Raw genomic sequence first — 5,804 nt, forward strand, 5'->3', positions numbered from 1 at the left:
ACAAGCAGAAGGACTCCCACGGAGAGAAAAACTGAGCCAGAGCGGAGCTAGAAAAAAGCCCTGAATCGTGGCAGCGCCGGCTTTTAAAACCCGCCCGCGCTGCCTTTCYCAGCAGCCCACGCGGCTTCTTCCAGGTTATTCTTAAAGATACAGTACATCTTTTGGGCATATATGCCAACAGAAAAGGAATACAGAACAAGGTTGGCACAAAAATCAACCCAAGACATTCTACTCCTTATTCTATATCTGTTGGCTTTTTAAGCTCAAACTAATATATTTTAACTTTAAAAACACACACATATATATATATATATATATGTATATACAAAATAGTGACATCTAGCAAATATTAATCATAGTCATCTTAATATTACATGCGGTTTTCATTTAAGATCAAATCTTTTTGAGGTACACAATGAGTTTTTCTATCTTTTTTTATAATTTACTATGTGGAACTTGGCTCTTGAGCAAAAGCAACTTCACGGATGGGTTTGTTTTTGCTCGAGGCAGGATTAATTTATATATTCTTTTTTAAAAGATTTTTTGAGATGTACTGCTGGGACTCTGTTTTTATTTACTGTGTGCAAGGGTTTAGATTGGGCAGGGCTTGCTCGGTTGGTGGAATCTTTGGTGTTTATTATTTAGGTAGTTTTTGTTAAGTGCTGTTTTCAGTTTTTGAAAGTACTTCTGCTTAGTGCTTTTAAGGTGGTTTTTAAGAGTCTGTTGTACTGTTTTACTTTGTTAGCAGTAGGTGCATGGTAAGGGATGTGGTACACTTACTTAATGTTATGTTTTCTAGCTTAGGTGTTTATAAGGCTGTTTTTGAAATGAGTCTTGTTGTCAGACTTAATTTTGTCTGGGGTATTATGCTTCTAAAGGATTTGATTTTTAAGGTCTAGGATGGTGTTACGGGCAGTGGCATGAGGTACAGGGTAGGTCTTTAACTATTCAGTGGTGGCTTTTACTATTGTGAGCACATAACGCTTGTCGTGACGGGACTGGGGCAGTGTGATGTAATTTATCTGTTAGGCTTTTTTGTATTTATATTTGTCTTATCTTTTCTTATACTACAGGGGTTTTACTTGTTTGGCTTGCTTGATGGCAGCGCATGTTTTATAGTCGTGGATAACTTGGGAGATATTGTTTATGGTTAGATCTACTTTTCGGTTTTGTGTTTATTTATATGTGGCATTTTTGCCCTGGTGGCTTGAGGTATCATGGGTCTATTGAGCTAGGAACAACTCACTCTTGTGTTGCTAATCTAGGTCAATCTGGGACACTTTTATTTTTGCAGCTTGATTTACTTGTTCGTTGTTCTGGTGTTTTTTATTAGCTTGACTTTTGGGGACATGGGTATTTACATGGCGGATTTTTACGGGTAGTTTTTGCACTTGGGTAGTAATGTTTTTTTATTTTTCAGTAGTTTAAATCGGTTTTTTTTTACGTAGCTAATTGGTTTTTTTTTATTTGTCTAGCTATTTTTACAGGGCATTGGTTACTATTTATGAATCAGTGTAAAGGTAGAGCTTTGGTTACTTTTTTTTCTTAGTAATGTCTAAGGCTAGCTGGATGGTTTTGAGTTTGGTAAATTGATTTGATTTACTTTTTTTTTTTGTGGCTTGTGTTACTTGTCGTGTAGGGTTTTATACAGCTGTTTTTTATTTTCGGTTTATTTTGACGATGCGATAGGAACTATCAGTGAAGAGAGCGTAGCTTTTATTTTCTGTTGGTAGTTGGTTGTATAGTGGAGTTTTTTTAGTTTGGGTCACTTGCTTTTGTTTTTTTTTATTAGCAAGACTAAAGTTTTCACTTTTAGGCTAATTTGTAATTATTTTTAGGATCTCAGGGCGATTTAGGTTTCTTATACGGGCGCGCTGAGTAATGAGAGCGATTTATTTGCTCTAGGTAGTATCGGTGGCATGGTGGGTAGAAGGGACTTTTGCTTTGAACATTTACTTCAGCACTGGTAATCGGGGTGTTAAGAGGAGTTGGGCTTCAGTGCTAATTACTTCTGAAGCAGCTTGGACTCTTTTATAGGCTGTTAAGATTTTTTTTTTTGTTGGGGTGTAGTTGGCTTCAGACTCTCGGTAGCTTCGGCTTTAGAATTTTAGTGGCTGGCCTTGGGTCTCACTAGGGACTTTCTGCCAAAGGCTCTAGGATAGACTATTGTTCTCAGCTGCAGAGTAGAGTACGTTTTTCACTTTTGGTTCTGTTTTGACTGGGTTGAGAGCTACTGCATGAGCGATTTTTTGTTTGATTTGGGCGAAGGCTTGTTGCTGTTTAGGGCTCTAGTGGAAATTATTTTTCTTGCGGGTCACTAAGTAGAGAGGGCTTACGATCTGGCTGTATTTAGGGATGTGCATTCTTTAAAAGCTAATGGCACTCAGGAAAGCTTGTGTTTTTTTTTGCTGGTCGGTGGAGACATTGATGTGATTTTATTGATGACTTCTGTAGGGATTTGACGCTGTCTATTTTGCTATTTTACTTTAAGAAACTGGATTTTTTGAGCAGGTCTTTTTACTTTGTTTTTTTTTATAGTAAAGTTGGCTTTTAGGAGAATCTGGATGATTTTTTTTTCTTTTTTAAATACTTTTGCTGCTGTATTCTTCTACACAATGATGTCATTGATATACTGAAGATGTTCTGGAGCTTTACTTTTTTCTAGTGCAGTCTGGATTAGTTCATGGCAGATGGTGGGGCTGTGCTTCCACCCCTGGGGCAGCTGGTTCTAGGTGTACTGCACACTCTTCTAGGTGAAAGCAAACTGAGGCTTGCACTCTGCTGTCAGAGGAATGGAGAAGAAAGTATTGGCAATGTCAATGGTGGCGTACTACTTTGCTGCTTTGGACTCCAGCTCGTACTGGAGTTCTAGTATGTCTGGCACGGCAGCGTTCAGCGGTGGAGTTATTTCATTTATGCTATGATAGTCTACAGTTAATCTCTATTTTTTTTTAGATTTGCGTACAGGCTAGATGGGGCTATTGAAGGGTGAGTGGGCTTTGCTGACTACTTTTTGGTTTTTTAGTTTACGGATTATTTTATGAATAGGAATCACAGCATCTTGGTTCGTTTTGTATTGCTGGCGGTGTACTGTTGATGTTGCAACTGGAATATGTTGGTCTTCTACTTTGAGGAGTCTAACTGCAGATGGATTTTCAGACAGTCTAGGCAAGGTGTTTAATTGCTTGATGCTATCTGTCTTTATAGCAGCTATTCTAAATGCTCACTTGAATTTTTTTGGGTCTTTGAAATACTCATTTTGGAGGAAGTCTATTTTTAGGATGTATGGGGCTTCTGGACTAGTTACAATGGCATGCTTCTTCTACTCTTTTTCAGTCAGGTTCACTTCAGTTTTTACTAGAGTCAGGTCTTGTGATCTTCTTGTCACATTAGCAATAGAAACAGATTCTGTCCCAACATGTCGCGAAGGAAGGAGTGTGCACTGCGCACTAGTGTCAATTAAAGCTTCATATTTTTGTGGTTTTGCTGTGCTAGGCTAATGAATTTACACAGTTTAAAAGGCACGGTTTTTTTTTGCTTCTGTTTGGCTAGAGATAGGGTTTTTCTAGCACTGGTTGTTATTCTTTTTTTGGGCATACATCGCAGATGTTTTTTTAAGAGGGTTGGACATGTCATTTTGCTTTTTGTTATACTGGGCAGCTTGGTTGTGGGACACCGGGGTTACTTTTTTTTTGGGGAAGCTTTTTTTTTGAGTATTGCTATTCTTTAATTTATGCACTCGTGCTGCCAGGGCAGAGGTTGGTTTTCTATTTTACTTTTTCATGTTTTTTTCATGCTCACGCAGGAAGTACTAGAGGTTTGTTTGTGAAGTGTATTTTTTTTGTCTGGCAGGGGGACGTCTGCTCTTGGTGATAGGCTCTCTGGTCTGAACGGATGTAATTTGGAGAAGGCTTTCTTTAATTTTTTTCTTCAGCTGCTGATGATTCTCTTCTATTTTGTTTTCTACTTTTTGTATGCGTTCTGATAAGCTTGTTTTTACAGCAGAAATTCTTGCATGTGTGGGACTATGCACAGTATCTGCATATGCACGGAGCTTTTTCGCCACAGCAAGTACAGTCTTATCTTTTTCATTGCATTTTATTATTGTTAAAGCAGAGGCATATTCTTGTGGCTCAAGTCGTATAAGTTTTAGCTACATCAGCGGTGTGCATTTTACTATGTCTGGGTTCTTAATTGTTTGATTATTTGAGAAGATGATCTCTGATACTGCTAGCTCTTTTAAGCATTTAATCTCTTGTTTTATGGTTTTTTAGAAAGTCTGATGGATCTGGAGATCTTTTACACACATGTATCTTTTTTTTACATTTTTTAGGAGCCGGGCCCAGAGATTGAGAGGTTCAGACTCTTTTGCTATCTTTTGGTTAATAGCAGCATCACTTGACAGGGATCTTAACTGCATCGTTTCACTACTATCTAGTATAATATTATTACTTGCGGTGTCTCAGACGCGGACTAGCTAGCTTAATAAAGATTCATTAGGCTGTCTCTTGTAATTTACTCTTAAGTTACGAATGTTTTCTGGGGTCAGAGATTTAACAATAACTACTGGTTCAGATTTTCTTGCTAGCTGCGAGGTAATTGACTGCTCATTATCATTTACAGGGCGAACGGATTTGGTTTTATGTTTCTTTCTCTGGATAGGGGCAACTGCTACTGGTTTAAGCTCACTGTCTGGTTTAGCTGCAGCCTGAGTGACTGGGGTGTCTGCTGACTTGTCCTTTGGTCCCTCCGGCTCTGTCTCCTGCCCTACAGCATTGAGCAGTGTGCGATAAATATTAGCTAGGACCTAGCATATTGCAATGAGCTTTTTTTCTTTACAGTTCTCATTGCATTTCTCTTTTAGATATTTCTCTACTTCAGCTGGGTTCTGAACTTTTTTAGGAGGGAAGTTGAAAGCTATTGGTTCAGAAAATTTTTTCAGTATTTGGTCTATATTTTTTTATATCTCACACTACTCAGATTTTTCTACACATGGGGGAGGTGTCTGGGTAGCCTCTCTGGAAATCTCAGCTCTGATTTTAGACATGCTGCAGATCATATAAAGCATTCTTATCAGATAAAACATCAGGAAAGTAGCATTTTTAACATCGAGGGGAAACTGAACATCTTCAAAAGGTGATGTGCCAGATTTGAAGGGGAAAAAGGAGATGAAAGGATGGGAAACATCCTCCTTTATTTTTCTTTCAGCAGACTGGTTATAATTACTAAAAATACTCTAAAACAGGTTATTTAGACTAGGACGAAGAAATAACATATAATACTAGCTTTGAAAAGCTCTCAGTACTTCTCTTAAACTTTTATAAATCATTATTACAGCACTTATAAATATAGCAACACGAATTTGTGTCTTTGATCTATAAAATCTCTATGCCAGGGACAAAATTGTCCCTATATATGGATAGGTAAATAGACTTAGAGACTAAAATGACAAAATTACTTCAAACAGCATGTTGACTTTTAACGAGAAACAAATTCTAAGCATTTAAAACTAAAATACAATTATTACAATTTTCTCTTTACTTTTCAAGCCCCACGTTGGGCGCCAAAATTTGTCTCGGTTTTGAGACAATTGTTTTCAGAGAAAAACGTTCTAGAGAAACGTTTCTCTTGAAATGAAAGTAAATTTGATAAATTTTTYTTCTCYTCACTAACAGAAAATAGATACTGGGCAAAAAAGTGAAGAGAAAAAAAAAGTAATTTATTAACACAGTGCTACAGGACACAGATAAAAAGTAACGGTTGTTCAAAAGAGAAACCCCTCACCACGCGGTGCCGACAAGATG

This window comes from Malurus melanocephalus, unplaced genomic scaffold, assembly GCF_030028575.1.
Source record: "Malurus melanocephalus ecotype Western Australia unplaced genomic scaffold, MMel_1.1 scaffold_51, whole genome shotgun sequence".
NCBI classification, from domain to species: Eukaryota; Metazoa; Chordata; class Aves; order Passeriformes; family Maluridae; genus Malurus; species Malurus melanocephalus.